General features: G+C 35.6%; 1 long non-coding RNA gene across 2 annotated transcripts; it reads left to right on the forward strand.

Annotated features, from left to right (window-relative positions):
* Nucleotides 1-6,966: 6,966 nt before the first annotated feature.
* LOC135671477 (uncharacterized) lies at nucleotides 6,967-13,072 on the forward strand. Of its 2 annotated transcripts, XR_010512759.1 has the most exons (3): nucleotides 6,986-7,788; nucleotides 11,885-12,106; nucleotides 12,198-13,072. It is a non-coding gene; the product is annotated as an uncharacterized LOC135671477 (long non-coding RNA). The 2 variants fall into 2 exon arrangements; XR_010512758.1 differs by having other exon boundaries at nucleotides 6,967-7,788; nucleotides 11,885-13,072.
* Nucleotides 13,073-17,534: the final 4,462 nt, after the last annotated feature.

Below are 17,534 nucleotides of genomic sequence, written 5' to 3' on the forward strand. Positions count from 1 at the left end.
TGTAAATCAAAGAGTGTTATGCTAAAGATATAAGTGAGATTGAGTGATGCGTTAGACCAAATATATCATTTTTGTCAAATCAAATTAGACTCAATTGAGATTATTACAATCTTATAATTATATTAATAAAAACTTAAAAATAAAGTCTAATGGGATTAAACTTTAAACCTTAAGGTAACCTCTTAATCACCTCTATCTTATTTTGACTGCATCCTCTTTACCAATTTGATAACCTATGATCCTTTCTTTCCTTCTTTAGTTATTCTCTTAGTTTTTCTCATGGAGGCTAGGAAACTCTAGCTCTAAGAAAGGTTGAGGTAAAAAAAACTCAAATTTTCTTTTACTATACCTAAGATTTCTATTTTATAAAATTATAGACCGATCATTTTAGCTACTTTTGAGTAACTTAGACTTTTAATTAATATTTAATATTATATATATATATATATATATATATATATATATATATATATATATATATATATATATATATATATATATAGAGTATCAATCTCTTATGGTTCTAAAACCTCAAATATGACTTTAATTTGAGATCGATGTATATAGAGTTATAAGTATCCTAATATGAGATACTTAAAATCTCCTATTTCTAAGAAGAAATTTTATTTAGATAGAATTAACCCTCTTAGGGATACGATTTGACTTTATCCTTTTGATATATTTTAAAATGTTCCCTCGTATTTATGTAGGATTTAAAATTAACTGAATATCACTTTTGTATAATAAGATATGAGGTTTATAAATTCAGGTAGGCCCAACCCAGTTTCAACAGAACATAATAGGTATTAGTAGTTAAATTAGTAGGATATTTAGCCTCCAAATAATTTTAAGTTAAAAATTAGTATATATTTAGTTCTATATATCTCCTAATTTTTTACAAAATTTCATGATAATTCAAGATCATTTGGTTTGCTAAAATAATTAAATAAAATTTCTTTGTGAAATTATATGATGGTTTGAGTTATACTAATCAATTTATTAATTATAGAGTGAATTATTTAAAAATAATTATGAAATTTAGATAAATTTTTAGGTTGAGTATAGTCTATTTTATAAGGGATTTATTAAAATTTTTCTATGAATTATTACTATGAGCTATTATAAATCAATAATTCAAGAGGTACGATTCTTAATGAATGAATCTCATGGCCATGTGCTTCTAATTTGATTAATGTACCACTCCTTTGGACACTTGATCATGAAGAAATATGGTATTTCATTGATATCTTTGTTTTGAGTTAAATCAAGTAAGTATAAGTTTAATTAATTATAAAATAATGGTCATATAAATTATTATATCCATAAAACATTTTGAAAAGTATATTTCGAATTATATGAATGTATATATTTTGTAAGCATAAACATATATGAATTGAAATGAAAATATATTGTATATATGAATATATGATGACATGTGGTTGTTGAATCTCGAACTTTGATGACGAAACCAATTGAAAGTATTTATGATTTGATCTGCATTTTGAGTGACGCAGGAAGCTTCGATCAATGAGAGACAATTAAAATAGGAAGAATCATGTTGGGTTGGAGAAAATCATGTCAGAAAATTGGACGTCGTGACAAAGGATCGGTTAACGTATCGACAGAAGGCTTTGAGCCATGGATTCGGGCATCAGGCCAAAAAGAGCGAAAATTGCATCAAGGGAATCAGAGTTGTGGAGGCCAACTAGTCGATTGGGCAATAGGCCGCAAGAGAAGATGATGCGCCGAAGAATTGGACGAAGCGTCGATGAACCAATGACATGCTAGACAAAATTTGATTCAAGCTTTGTAATAATTGTCTAGATTGAAGTAGGTTTTAAGTGTGTAGGATTAACTATGATAGCAATCAAGGCATAAAGCAAAATGAAGTCCTAAAGTCAAGAACGAGATTTTGTTGGAAGTTTGAGAGTTCATCGAAAGTTCGGACGTTCGTCAAAAGTTCTATTGGAATTAACCAAGAAGTATAGGAGCTTGCCAAAGAAGCTCGTCGAAACTCACCAAGAAGATCGTCATAAAGTCTAAGAGCTTGCTTGGAGTCTGCTGGAACATTACCGAGAGATCGTCGGAAGTTTACCGGAAGCTCGCTGGAAGAAACCTAGACTTGCCAGACTTATTTAGCTTAGTGTATGTCTTAAAATTCATAGTTAGCACATAATTGGGTTGAAATTAGGCCAACTCAATTATGAGTCAATTGGGCCCAAGTTTAGGCTAAGTAAAAGGCCCAAACAGTGACCCAATAGGTGGGACCGACGTGACACAATCTTCGAGACTATGTCAAGCGGTGGTACTGCCTAGACTCGGTCTCCGAAATAGTCAAGTGGTGGTACCACTAGTCTGGGTAGTGGTATCGCCCAGACACAATCTCTCAAGTGGTGGTGCCACTAGACTAGGCGGTGGTACTGCCCAGTGTCAGTGCTACAGGCGGTGGTACCGCCCAACACAAGCAGTGGTACCGCCAGGACCCGAGAAACCCAGGATAAGACCTTTTTTGGCTCTAATTTTGAAACCATCTAGGGTCTATAAATACCCTAACTATTCATGCATGGAGTAGTAAGAATTGAGCATGAAATTGAGTTGAAAAAAGGGGAAAGCAAAATTGGAAACTCTCTTAGGATTTAGAGTCCCTTCTTCCTAGTATTTAGAAAATTCTTCTAAAGGGAGAAAGTCTAAGAAAGAGAGGTTGTAAGGGTTGTCTCCTAAACCCATGAAAAGGAAAAAGAGTGTAAATGGGTAGTTGATCTTTGACCATTGAAGGAAGATCATTAATGGATGCTGGTGGCCTTAACGGAAGAGAAATCAACGAAGTGGATATAGATCACAACGACCGAACCACTATAAAAATCTAGTTTGCATTTCTATTTGTGCAATTTACCTTATTACAAACTTCCTTCCTTACTTTACTTTCTCATTACACTCTCATAAACGCTTTCAAGTTTAAAATCTTTCTGAAACTGGTTTAATCGAAATGAAGATTTTTGAACCGATGACGTTTTTATCCACTGAGCTAATTCACCCCCCCCCCCCCCCCCCCCTCTTAGTGTCGACTCATTCTCAATAGTGGTGTAGGAGTGCATGTGTTTTCTATGATGTGTAGTGTGAGAGTGCATGAATATGTTATGATGTGCAATGTAGGTATATACTATGATGTATAATGTGATAGTGCATATAAAGGTGCATGGATATGTTATGACATGCAATGTACATATATGCTATGATGCGTAGTGTGAGAGTGTACGTACGAGTGCATGGATATGTTATGATGTGCAATGTATGTATATGCTATGATATGTAGTGTGAGAAAGCACGTAAGAGTGCATGGATATATTATGACGTATAATACACGTATACGCTATGATATGTAGTGTGAGAGTGCACGTAATATTATGACATGCGATGTAAGAATGCACGTATATATTATAACATGTAGTATGAGAGTGAATGTATATATTATGATGTCTAGTGTAAGAGTGCATATATATATATTACGATGACATGCAGTATGAGAGTACACGTATATATTATGATATAGGATGTAGAAGTCCATGAATTTGCTATACTTTCTACATATGCGTATAAATATTTTGAATTATTTCGACGTAGAATTTTACCTCTTTATTTTGAACATGTTATGTTGTAGGGTTATGCTTGCTAAAAAAAAAGTATATTATAGAATAAGATGTTTATCGTTAAATGTCTTATGTCGATGATTTTGAAGTATTGTATAAATGGCATGATACACGGTCACCTAAATAAAGCTATAAAGATTTATATTTACTGAGTGATTATTTATTATTAACTAATATTTTATAAATAAAGATATTAGTGCCCTACCAAAATGATTGGGTTGGGAAGTGAGTATATGTAAGCCCATGCTAATGAAGATATAGACGACAACCTATAGATATTTATTTGTGTATAACTTTTAGATATGTGTTGGTATATTTTCTTTTTCGTTAGAGGTTATAATTATATACAAGTGTAAAAATTACTATATAAAAGGGGGAACCATGTCATTTTGTTTATTAAATTAATATATTTTAATTTTAAGATTGCTTACACTTCCATTAATAGCAATAAAAGAACTAAAAAGTAACATCCTACTTTAGTAATAAGTGTAGGGTATGGTTGAGACTAGAAGTAAGATGTTATAACTTTGGACTAATTTTTCTTCCCTTAACTAGTATATATTTTTTTCACTATTTCAAAACTAACAAATCCTTAAAAAATAATAATTTATTTATTCAACGAGCTTAAATCTTATTTTACTTTAAATTTGATATAACAAATTTTAGATAATATATATTTCCATCCAAGCTGATTTGTATTATAACATACGGTGTGGGAGCATATGTGTATACATTATGACATATAATATGGGAGCATATGTATATATTATGATGATATATAGTGTGAGAGCATACAAATATGTTATGATATAGGGTGTAGAAGTCCATGGTTATATGTGCAAATAAGTATTTTAAATTATTTTGATATAAAATTTTATCTATTTATTTTGCATATGTTATGTTATAAGGTTATGCTTATTAAAAAAGTCATAGAATAAGGTGTTTTCTATTAAATATCTTTGATGATTTTAAAATATTATATATATGACATGCATGCTCATCTAAATAATGTTATAAATACCTATACTTATTGAGTAATTACTCACTATAGACCCTATTTTATAGATAAAAATATAGGTACCTCACCCAATTGATTAGGCCGAGTATGTGCGAGCTTATGCTAATATAGATATGGACGATGACTCATGAGCATTTGTATATGTATAATTTTTAGATATATTATGTGGGTGTGTTTTTGTCATGACTATATACAAGTGTCAAAACCAGATTTTGTTTAATAAATTAATATATTTTACTTTTAAGATTTCTTATTTTTTTATTACACTCCTATTAATAGCTATAAAAAAATTAAAAATTGATATCCTACCATAATTATAATTATGCATGTATGATGGGTATGGGTGGAAATAGGAATAAGATGTTACATAAGTAAAATTTATAATAGATGCATAGAAAACTATTAATAATCATATTAATTATTAAAATTTTAATTTCATAAAAAAACATAATTATATTTGTATATCATCTGACTTGGTCGGAGCACTTGAAGGCATGAAATGTTTCAAACTCATTTTTTATCAAATTCAAATTTAATTTTATGGCTTCAATGAGACAAGTTCTATGCTCCGACTCCCAATGAAGCTGTGGTAGGCAAACAAATTCAATTGTCAACTTAGAAAGGAAACTATCTTATCTAAAGCGCCATAAGGGAAGAAGAATAAAGGATAACTTTGTAAGAAATAAATAGTTTCTAAAGAGAACTACTATTTACGACTCCAAATTCTAGGAAGCAAGAGTTGATAGGTGGAAAGGAAGAGGCTTGGCAGGAAGGATTTCGGTTCTCTACAGATGATTCCAAGCTATTATTGGTTCTACAGGAAGAACACATGTCAGCTTTGATGATTTGATTACAACTAAATTGAATACAATCAAATAAATTGGATCATATGAGCTGCTTAAGTTAAATTTTCAAAAAAAAGGTAACTTGAGCTACCACAGTTGGTGTTCTTTCCCTGCTTTGAGGGATCAGAACTATACAGATAGATTGACCAACATTTTTTATAAAAAATAATTATAATATTTAAAACATATTAATCAATTAGGGGGAAGGAACATATTTGGTGCTCATGTAATGATTTTGAGGTAGCATATGTTTCAAGCACACACTTCCACTCATTTTTTTGTATTTTTTTTCTCTATACTTGGGGCCTATAAAAGGTGAAAAAATAATAATTAAATGAGTTACTTGTGACTAATGTGAGTTCACTATTTTTTAATAGTAAGACTTTATCATCCACATGTGAGGAGAACGTGTGAGACTTTCATCTTCAAAGTAAAAAAATCCTTGGCTAGTATTATATTTTTATTTTTCTTTCCTTGTCTTTTTTTTTTACTATTTCAAAACTAACTAATCCTATAAAATAGTAATTTCTTTGTTCAAAAAGCCTTACTTCAAATTTGATATAACAAAGCTGATTTATATAACAAAACTGATTCTTACAAACCATAACATTTCTTTACAAATATCTGTTGCATCAATATATTCTACGTCTGTGGTAGAGAGAGCAATACACTTTTGTAATCTGGATTGTCATGATACATAACATAATATGGACTTTCTCATATTTATAACTCTTGTCATATCTGCAGTTGTGTAACCTGTCAACATAGATGGTCCACCCTAAAGCTTAAACAAATCTTAGAGCTCCCTTTGAGATATCTAAAAATCCATTTCAATGGTGCCTAGTGTTATTTGCCTGGATTTGTAAGAAATATGTTAGTAACACCCACTGCATATGCGATGTCCAGCCTCGTACATACCATTGCATACATTAAACTTCTAACTGCTGAAGCATAAGGAACATTTTTCATTTTCTCCTTCTCATCACTTCATGGACTGGACTCTGAGAACAACTTGAAATGAACTGCAAGAGGAGAACCAACTGGCTTTGCATTGTTCATACTGAACCTTTCTAATACCTTCTCAATGTATTTCTCCTGTGACAACCAAATTTTCTTATTTTTCTTGTCACGAGAAATCTGCATGCCTAGTATTTGTTTTGATGGCTCTATATCTTTCATAGCAAAAGACTTAATTCCTTCTTCAACCTATCAATTATAAATATATCTTTCTCAAGAATAAGTATGTCATCAACATAAAGTAAGAGAATAATAAAATCCTCACCAAACCATTTGATGTACACATAATGATCTAAAGCCATTCTTTTGTATTCATTTTTTATCATAAATGAATCAAACTTTCTATACTATTATCTTGGAGATTGCTTTAGCCCATACAAGCTTTTCCTCAACTAATAATAGGAGAAAAAATCTCTTCAAAGTCAATACATTTCTTTTGACTAAAGCTTTTCACAACCAATCTAGCTTTGTCTTTGGTTGAGAATAATATTCTTGAGTGTTCAACCTAAAAACTCACTTGTTCTTCAAAGTCTTCATTCCCTTTAGCAGAAACACCAAATCATAAGTGTGGTTCTTCTGAAAAGCATCCATCTCTTCCTGCATAGCAATTAACCATTTCTTTTTCTACTCACTTTCAACTGCTTCCTGGTGATATGGCAAAAAATGGCAGACCGAGCACAGCCGGACGGGGCAGAAGAAGGTAATGGTTGAAGCTCGCCCATACCCTGCGATCCCCTGATCTCCCACGCAACCCCCTGAGCAACACACTGCCCGAGGCTCTCCGTACCCTGCAGCAGCTCGGCCTCCCACACAACCCCAGCGGTAACATCAAACCTTCTCTATAAACACCCCTGAGTCCTAAGCAAAAAGGGGGGAACTCACTCAAACACAACACTCAGAGGCTCTTCTTCTGCCTCATCCACAATCCCCTCCACATCCTTCTCTAACTTGATCGTCGGAGGGGTCGGGCCGAGCTCCCGGCCCGACCTGTGTGCAGGTGCGAGACGGTGTTGCCTCTTCCCGAAGCTGCGGCAGAGCTGCCTCCCGACCCGAGCCGCCGACCCGAATCGTCGAACCAAGCTGCCTCCCGAACCGAGCCGCCGACCCGACCGGGAAGACCCGACCTACCGACCCGAACCACCGAGCTCGGCTGCAGGGAGACCTCGAGGAGCGCCCCCAAGGAGATCACCGCCTTCCGGACCCGAACCGAGCCGCGACGGCCCCGAGGCCACGGCTAATAAGTTACTTACACTAACACCTGGTAACTCTCTGGTTCACCTACATCAGTAAGCATCACATACTCATATGTAGAGTATCTTCTAGAAGGTTGACGTTGTCTAGAACATCTTCTCAATTGAGATTCTATGGGAAGTTGCTTTCCAATTTCTTCTTGCTCAACATGTCTTATAGGTAGATCAACATCAAGCTATACACCATCTTCTTGTACATCTCCCTCATCACCCTAATATACTGGAGGAGTAATTGGGTCACAATATACTAATCCTTCTATAGAAGCCTTTCTTGGTGCCTTCTTATTCAAATTCTCAAAGGTTTGATCATCAAAGAAGACCACATCTCTACTTCTAAACACCTTCTACTTTTCTGGATCCCAAAACTTGTAACCAAATTATTAATGTGAGTAGTCAAGAAAAATACATTCTTTAGTCTTACCATCCAGCTTTGACCTCTTATTATCCGGAATATGTGCAAATGCATGACAACCAAATACTCTTAAATACGTATAGGAAACATCTTTCACTGATCATACATGCTCTGCAATGTCACCATCTAGGGTTGTACATAGTGACAAGTTGATCACATGAACTGCAGTCCTTAAAGTTTCATTCTAAAACTTTTTGAGTAGCTTGGCTTGTGAAAGCATACATCTGATCTTTTCCATGATGGTGTGGTTCATCCTCTTTACAATTACATTATGCTGAGGTGTACCAGAAACTATAATCTCATTTTGGATATCATGTGACCTGCAATAATCATTAAACAATCATGTATACTCACCACCATTATCTGATCTTATGCATTTCAATTGTCTTTCTGTCTCCCTTTCAACTCTAGCATGAAATTCTTTGAAAACATTAATAACTTGATCTTTGGTCTTCATAACATAGGCCCAAACTTTTTCGAAAAAATTATCTATAAAATTGACAAAATAAAGTGCACCATTGATGCTAGGAACATTAATAGATCTACTTGGAGTTTTTATCCTTAAAGGACCACATATATCTGTATAAACACGGTCTATGGCATGCATTTTTCAAGACATAAAAGGACTAGCAAATAAAACTCTATATTGTTTACCAGCCAAACAATCAATGCAAAGGTTCAAATGTATATCTCTGAGGTCTGGCAATAGCTCTCTCTTGGAAAGAGCTTGCAGCCCCTTCTCGCTCATGTGTCTCAATCGCTTATGCCATAACTCCATGCTGAAGTCTTTCTCTATAGCATTCAGCTACTCACCACAAGCTTTGGCCTGCAACCTATATAAGGTGTGATATTTCTTTCCACTAGCCACAATAAGAGAACCCTTACTGAGCTTACATTGCTCTTTGTGAAATCTACTATCATAGTCTTCATCATCTAGTCTTCCAACTAAAATTAAATTCAATCTTAAGTCAACCATATGCCTCACATCCTTAAGCACCAACTTGCAGCTAAGGTTGGTCTTTATATGGATATCAATCATGCCAACGATGTCAATCGTGCTATAGTTGCCCATCTTAACAACACCAAAATTTTCACACCTGTAGGTTGTAAAAAACTCCCTTCGTGGTGTAGCATGATAAGAAGCATCTGTGTCAATCACCCACTCAAGATTCTAACATACACAAGAAAAAATATCATCAAAAGGAGACAAAATCAAATAATCACCACCATGTACTATAGTTGTAGTATTATCTTTTGACTTTGTAGACTCCACTTTTTTTCTCGTTTTTTTGTTCTTCTTATGTTACTTGCAAATTTCTTGTAATGTCCCTTCTCACCACAGTTGTAGCAAATAATATCTTTTCTTGATCTTGACTTGCTTCTACTCATGCGTGAATTGCTTCTATCCTTAGATTTTGACATTCCTTTGTTCTCTGAGATAAACTCTTATGAATCATTCTGAGACATTACTGAATTCTTTCTTCTCAACTCCTCATTCAACAAACTACTTATTACTTGACTCATAGTGATAACACCATCTAGCGTAGAATTACTGAGGGAAACCACCAATGTCTCCCAACTTTTTAATAATGAACTAAAAAGTAACAATGCTTGCAACTCATCATAAAGATATATTTTTATAGAGGATAACTGGTTAGTGATACTTTGCATTTCATTCAAATGCTCAGTAATAGAAGTACCATCTTTATATTTCATGTTTATAAGTTTTCTTATCAAGAAAGCTTTGTTACCAATTGTTTTTCTTTCATAGAGACCTTCCAACTTTTTCCAAGGAGAATATGCAGAACTTCAATAGAAACATGGTGAAAGACATTGTCATCGAGCCACTTTCGAATAAACCCAATTATTTTTCGGTCTAACCACTTCCACTCATCATCTGTCATAGTCGTGGGTTTTGCACTTTCCCCCTGCAAAAATCCATACAAATCTTTATAATACAAGAGATCTTTCATTTTTTATTTTCATATCATCTAATTGTTTCCATTCAAACTAATCATGCGAGAAACACTACTGACGACCTCCATGTTCAAATACAAAATTAAATCACCAAAACCCTAATATGATAGTAGTTGACGAGATATAAAGAGAAATAAACTCTTGTATATTAACAAATACTAATAGGCCATAATACGTAACGGAATTAAATGGAATCACAATCAAATAAATCACCAAGATTTATGTGGAAAATCCCACCAACATGAAAGGTAAAAGCCATGGGACAAACTAGAGATAATCCACTATAAGAATAATGGATATACAAATCTCAATCTCTTGCCCAAAACCCTAACAACAATCATAAGAGAATAACTGGGATATAAGGATTATGTCACTGTGTACAATATCCAAATTCTCCCTAAGTAATCACAGTAAGAATTTACTGTAAATCTGATCTAACCTGAGATGAAAACACTGTTGGATGATTAAAAATAGTCTCACTGTGTTATCCTTGTCTTCTTTCCTTTCTTTATCTTATTTTTCTACCTTGTTCTCCTCCTTTTTTTGGAATCATGTAACTGTAGTATTCTGTCTAGTTATTGTAGTTTTTTGTCCTCTCTTTTCATAGCCACCGCATCCCCTAATTTGGATTTAGGGTTAGGTCAAAGAGGAGTAGATTATGAGCTGTTAAACCCCCACTATGGGATGAACCCATGAGTATTCAGCTCAATAGGAAGAATATGTCATGAGACCAATTTGATTTTTTATAATTTTTTTTAGTTCAAGGATCTTTTACAAATGAATATTTATATATTTATGTTAGTTATTGAAAATGTAAAAAATGAAACTAACCTAAGAATGTCTATTAAATAATTACAAGAGTAATTGTGCGTTATACCTAAATATGTTAGGATGAAATCTCATAACAAAAAAATTCTTTTGGTGGACTTTTGTGTGTTATACCTAAATATGTTTAGGATGAAATCTCAGAACAAAAAAAAACCTCATAGTGGACTTTTGATGAAAGATACTCTCTCTTTTTATTTTTTTTCTAAACAATTTTTTTTTCCTTTGACAAAACATCTAATCTTTTGTCCTTTGTAGTAGATTGATCTATAAGGTGCATCGATCCGATTATAATGTTGTCAAAAAAAATATTATAACCCCATTTAAGTTTTGGTATATTTTTATTATCAACCAATAAGAAAACCTATTTACACTCGGATAAGGATGATAAGTTAGTTTGTGTTATATTTGGATCTTGCTAACCCGAGTTGGCATAAAAGTCTTAGAGAGATGTCTCAAATTTGTCCCCAAAGATCCCTCCAACTTTGTTTTCTAACCTCTACGATATTGTTTTGGAAAGGTTTTAAAGGCTCATTCCATAAATTTAGCAGATTTACTGCTAAGATCTTACATGGCGTAGTACAAGATTTTATTTTGACCCAAAATTAAACTCTGATGTGTAATTAGTCCTCCATATGTTACCAGGTTTGCTGGTACAGCTGAAGAAACCTAAGGTTAGTGTAGCTGAAGAAACTGAGGTTATTGTCACACTCCCATAAATTCTCTCTCACATTATGTAGCCAAAAAAGAACAAAGAAAAGTTCATTTCTAGATCAAATTTGATGAGCACATTTACTTTCTTTATATTTAAGGAATTAAATGTTTCTAAGTACTTTGGTCATTTTGTACATTTCATATGATTCCACCAAATGCCTCTGCTGCTTCTGCTACAGATCTAATGCCATGCCCCAACCTTTATCGACCTGCCCCGAGAGCGACGCATCATCATCGGAAAAGACCTCGCTAGCTCTGGTGGCTGTGCCGCCCATGAATGTGGAGCCACTGGCCATGGTTCCACCATGCATACAATAAGCCCAAGCGACACGAAGTCTCTCCCCGCCGAGTTCGGAGGCCCTTCCTTCTCTGCCGCCGAAGTGGAAGCTTGGGACTGGAAGGCATGTTTTCCATCTGCTGCATTACAACGATAATAGATAGACGCAGGCAGGCAGGCTTCTTTCTTACGGCTGCATGCATTCATTGGTTCAGGTGGCGAGATGTCAAACTCTCCGACTTCGAGAACGCAAAGCACAGGACTTACGTAGATCTCAGGGTAATAAATAACAGTGTCTGCACCGTCTCAAACACTACGACTAATTCTGGCATGTTCGACTATGTTCTTAGCTTCCGTTTCAAGTGTTACTACTTCTCTCGGACTGGTTTGGTTGGCGGGTGATGGTAGGAAAGTTAGCTGCATCCATTTTAGCATATGCGTGACGTTGCCCTACGCAACTTGGTTAAAGACATCGACTCGGTTAGGGATAAAGATGGACCGAAGTGTCATTCTTGCATCTCTCCTATGGTGGGAAGAAGCTGCACGTCTCTGGAGAAAAGATAGTGTAATGTGCCATGTGCTAATCATGGTGGAATTGTTTTGGTTGACGCACAGTCAGGATTTCTCCACGGCACTGGTCTCAGCATCAAGCCAAACTCCAGCTGAGATCTCTTTCATATCTATCTAAAGAGATAGAAGCCAGATGTTCCACGCTAGATTCTCTCAAGAAAATACGAAAAAGACAGGTAAAATTAGTTGATGAATCTGTAATACATGCAGCATTATCATACACGTCTCCCATTTCCCACCTCACTCACCAAGATTTCACCAAGTCCGTCTTCTCGGCTCCAGTAAGAGCGATTGTGACTCACTGGTGGAGATCATCCCAACATCAAAAAACAATGTAATTTGGTGTTCGTTCTCCTGTCAGGGAGAATTGATTTCGGCCCGTTCTTCCTACAAATCTCCAGCGATGGCTTGCGGTGGATCTGGAGAAACGTAGAAAATGAATCAATTGTGCTCTGTTCTACAAATCGTTGCTTTAGGTTTGAAGTTAAAAGGAGACATAGAGGTCGCTGATTCTGTTCAATCCTGATCGTAAAGCGTCTACTGTGCAATACTTGGTCTTCGATTGCAACATGGTACTTGAATCCGTGTTGCAGGACTCAAATGGATCGATTAGCTTTCGGTGGGAGTGGATATGGTTGAGAACCATCATTCTCCGAGTGTCATGTTCCTCATCCATTGGGTGTGCTTGTTGCATATTTAAATCGAAGTTATGTGCATGTTCTTATTTATAAACTCAAACCAATATGTTGAAAAGAATAAAAGATAAGAAAAATTATTAAAGAGATTCTCATAGAAATCTTATCAAAGTAAGATTTATTCATATAATTAGGAGAATCTTATCTGCTATCATGCCCTCACAAGATGTGCTTCAATCAAGAATACCAATCTTAGATCGATGCAAAGCAAACAACCACAGCAGAGGAGAAAGCTGCAGCGATACTACAGTGATGCTATAGCAGAGTAGGAAGCTGCAGTAAAGGAGGTAGCTATAGCAGAGGTGCAGCAAAGGAGGTAGCTGCAGCGATGCTATAGTAAAGGAGGAAGCTACAGCGATGCTACAGCAGAGGAGAAAGCTGTAGCAAAGGAGGAAGCTGCAGCGATGCTGCAGTAGAGGAGATAGCTACAGTGATGCTACAGCAGAGGAGAGAGCTACAGTAGAGGTGCAGCAAAGGAGGTAGCTGCAACATGAGAAATCTACAGCGATTTGGTAGAGAAATCTACAATGATTTGGTAGAAAAATCTACAACGATTAGCTCTTAGTAGGAGTTGAGGATCGATAGTTGACAGCGAGGCAGCGGGCTACGATTGATGCAGATCACAACCTGATAAAGATGATATTATGACGGCGGACAACCCGAGCCTAGGGTTGGTGCAAGCGGCGTCGGTGAAGAAGAAGGCCGCATGGAGGAGAAGAGGGAAGGATCGGGCAGGGGTTGGAGAGGGATCCACTACCGAGGGTGAGCAACCGGTCGCACCAAAGCAGGCCCTCATTATTGTGGTCGCACCTGATGGCGACACCGGGTGTGGTCACGGTAACAGCTCGAGTAGCAGCGAAGGCGTCACGAGCCGTACAACGGACGAAGAGGGGAATCCGATAGAGAAGCGAGTTCGACGGGAAAGAGTTCCCCCTTCTTTATTCTACAAAGGCAATGGATGTGGTGAATGAAAGAATAGAAGACAAGAAGAATTATTGAAAAAGTTATTTTACATTAAAGCTATTCTCCCCCTATTTATACTGATTAAGAGGGAGGATTTCCCTCAACAGAGTAGAGAGATTTTCTCATATAGTTAATCTTATCATAGTAGAGAGATTTATTCATATAGTTAGAAAAATCTTATATGCTTTCACAATCTTCACTAATTGCCAAGAGAATGTCTGCTTACCCTTTTTCTCATGTACATCTCATCATTTCTTTTTTTGGTTTTTGGGCTTTCATGACAAGTTCACTAAAATAACATCAATTGTAGGTCATGTTATCTAACTGTATTCAATTAGTGAAGTTTCATTAGAGAACAAAATGTTTGTTTGCAGAATATTATTTAATGTTATGCTGGGCAGGCTAAATTTGCCAAGAGAATATAGCCTTTGTTGAACAGTTAGCTATAATTGTGGAAACACAAGGTAGAAGGTAAAAGCAGCATCGGAGATATCAACGATTTAATTGTACCTTTAGGTTGCCGAGTGGGTGATAAGTTTAATACCATATTGTCACGGAGTTAGTTGGAATTGCTTAAGTCATGAGATACCCTTGCGATAATTATCACGGACTTAACACTCTTGTGCCAACCTCTTAGACTTAGCTAAGATTACTTAAACCATGAAGCGCCCTTGCGATATATGCATTTGCAAAGGGTCAACTTAGTTACAACCTCATACAAGTCCCGAAGGACCTATAAAACGATAAGTTGATTAATTTGAAAACGAGCGACGGATAAGTCCCAACGTCTTACGAAAAGGGAAACTTTATAAGTAATTCAACGAGAATCTTAAGTACAAGAGAGAATGAGAAAATAATTACTTTAAAAAGTTGAATGAACAGTTACAAATCCGTAAACAACTGCTCATCAGGTGTCAGGTGCAAAGGCAAGTTCCCATCAAGTTAACGTCCGAACTTATGAAGATTGCTCAACGCCCGATATTATCCTGAAGCTCCATCCACTCTGTGCCACCCAAAGGGTTCCAATGTGCTAAGATGGTTGACATTTCATTTGTAGTTGTGGTATGTAGGAAACAGACTTTAACATGTAAAACCGAAACCATTTTGAGGTAGTTTTGTTTAGCATTACAAGCAATCGCATTACAGCGCTGCAACTTGTTCGAGCTTATATCTTTACAAGTAAAAATACATAAAATCAAGGTAAACTATGTTGTAAAGTATCTGTACGAGTATACAAAAATAATAAACGATTCATTGAATAAAATTATTATTGGTCACGACTGTTTGTGAATATGTAAATCATCCCAAATTAAACGATTTTTCTACAGTTCAATGCAGTGGAACTGTAGAAATATCCAAGGTGATTTCATAGTTTTACTTTTCTACGGAAGTCTCTTCAAATGTATGCTTTTATTAACAATTGGAATCAAACTACATGTGCCGGTTGACTTGGCTTGAGGTTAGACATTATGAACAGCTAGTTGAGAAGTCAAAGTGACACAACACAAAGTTTAGGTTTCGTTGCAAGCCATGTGTTCTCCCAGAGAATCTGTTCTCTTCCTTACTTGGACTCATTCAAGGTTGTTGTCTAAATGCTGATATAGTAGTGGGCGTAAAGAGTCATCATTGCATGGTGCAAAGATAAGTGGAGCTGACCAGCGAATTGGTCTTGAGGCTTATCCACAAGGGAGACTTGACTTGCGAAGTCGCCGATAGGAATGGGGATAGCCTAAAACTGTACCAGATTTATATAAAACAATAATAAAATAATAAATCAAAATTAAATATTAAAACAAATCTACCTAAGATACAATTGGATAATTTGGTTAAGTCACTCCTAGCACTAATCAAAATAATATTATCGTCTAAATGATGATTTTGGAGTGAGTATAAATGATGCAGATAAGATAAGTAGAATCGAACAAGTCTTGTGGCTTATCTACAAGGAAGACTGACTTGCAAAGTCTTCCATGGGAATGGTTGTACAAGGAAGACTTGACTTACAAAGTCGTCCATGGCAATGGTTCAATCTCGATGGAGATCATGTGTCTATCATGAAAGGTGATAAAATAAAATATAGGATGATTTTCCTAGAAAACATTCTCATTCAGGATTTATTTTTTCAAATAGCTCTCTCTCTCTCTCTTGGTTTTTCTCAAATAGTATTTTTAATTCAAAAAAAACCTAAAATACCTCTCATCAACTTTTCTAGTCAATTTTTTTTATCAATTTTGAATCATTATAATATTTTTATTCAATTTATTTACCATGTTTTGCAATAAGATCTATAGTGTTTTTATTAAGGTATTAAAAAATACTGTAAAATCATTGAAAAACACTAAAAATGATTATATATATATTTTAAAGTATATTTTATTATATTTTTTATTGTGATAACCAAAATACTGTAATAAGTCAATTTTTTTTATTTTTATTTGAGTGATGTTATTTCTAAACTATTATAAATAGTTTCTAACACCTTGAAAGTTCTCACCACATAATATTGAATAGACCTCCAAAGTAGTGTTCAGGTCGAGTCGTAAGTTAAATTTCAATGGGATGACATTGATTTACTAGTTTTCCGATATATGTTTTAGTTTTGGGAGACTAATCCTTCTTTAACGGAATGATGTGAATACGAGACATGAAGAACTATGGTAGAAAAGAGTGATGAAAAAGGGCATCAAGATTAGTGTTTTGTCACTGATGAGAAACAGTGATGTAAAAGGACGGAAGGATGTCACGTCGTCGAGGCAAAACATGTTACTCCCAACTCACCCAACCGTAACAACGACGAGCCTTCGGCCCTATAGATGTGGTTTCGAGGTGGGGACACACTCCGACGCCGCGTGCATCACGTCACCGCCGACCGCCGCCGCTGCCGCGGTGTTTGACCCCCCAAACTTTGTCACCGAGAAATACCAGCCTCTTTGTGGGCCCCCCAACCACCCCCCCCCCCCCCAGCTAAATTTACTGAAATAACCTCGTGGTGTCCTTTCTCCTTATAATTCGCAAAATAATCATTAAACTGAATGACCATTAAACCAACACCGTTTGGGTTTCGAACCATTAATCGAGAAAGCCACAATTTTCCCGAACGAAATTGCTGTGCGGTTTGCGTTCCATTTGATTGGAGAGGTACTCAATCGGAGATGGGTCCCACACATAAATAATACTAAATATAATATTACTAATTAGCAGTTTCATGGAAGCTACCACTAAAAATATATCTTGTGTTCGACTTGAGGCAAAGAGGAATATATCCCATTCCACATAAATCATCATCTCCTGAGAGGTGACTTGCGACGCAAGCAACAGTGACAC

Source organism: Musa acuminata, unplaced genomic scaffold, assembly GCF_036884655.1.
Source record: "Musa acuminata AAA Group cultivar baxijiao unplaced genomic scaffold, Cavendish_Baxijiao_AAA HiC_scaffold_1139, whole genome shotgun sequence".
In the NCBI taxonomy this organism is placed as follows: Eukaryota; Viridiplantae; Streptophyta; class Magnoliopsida; order Zingiberales; family Musaceae; genus Musa; species Musa acuminata.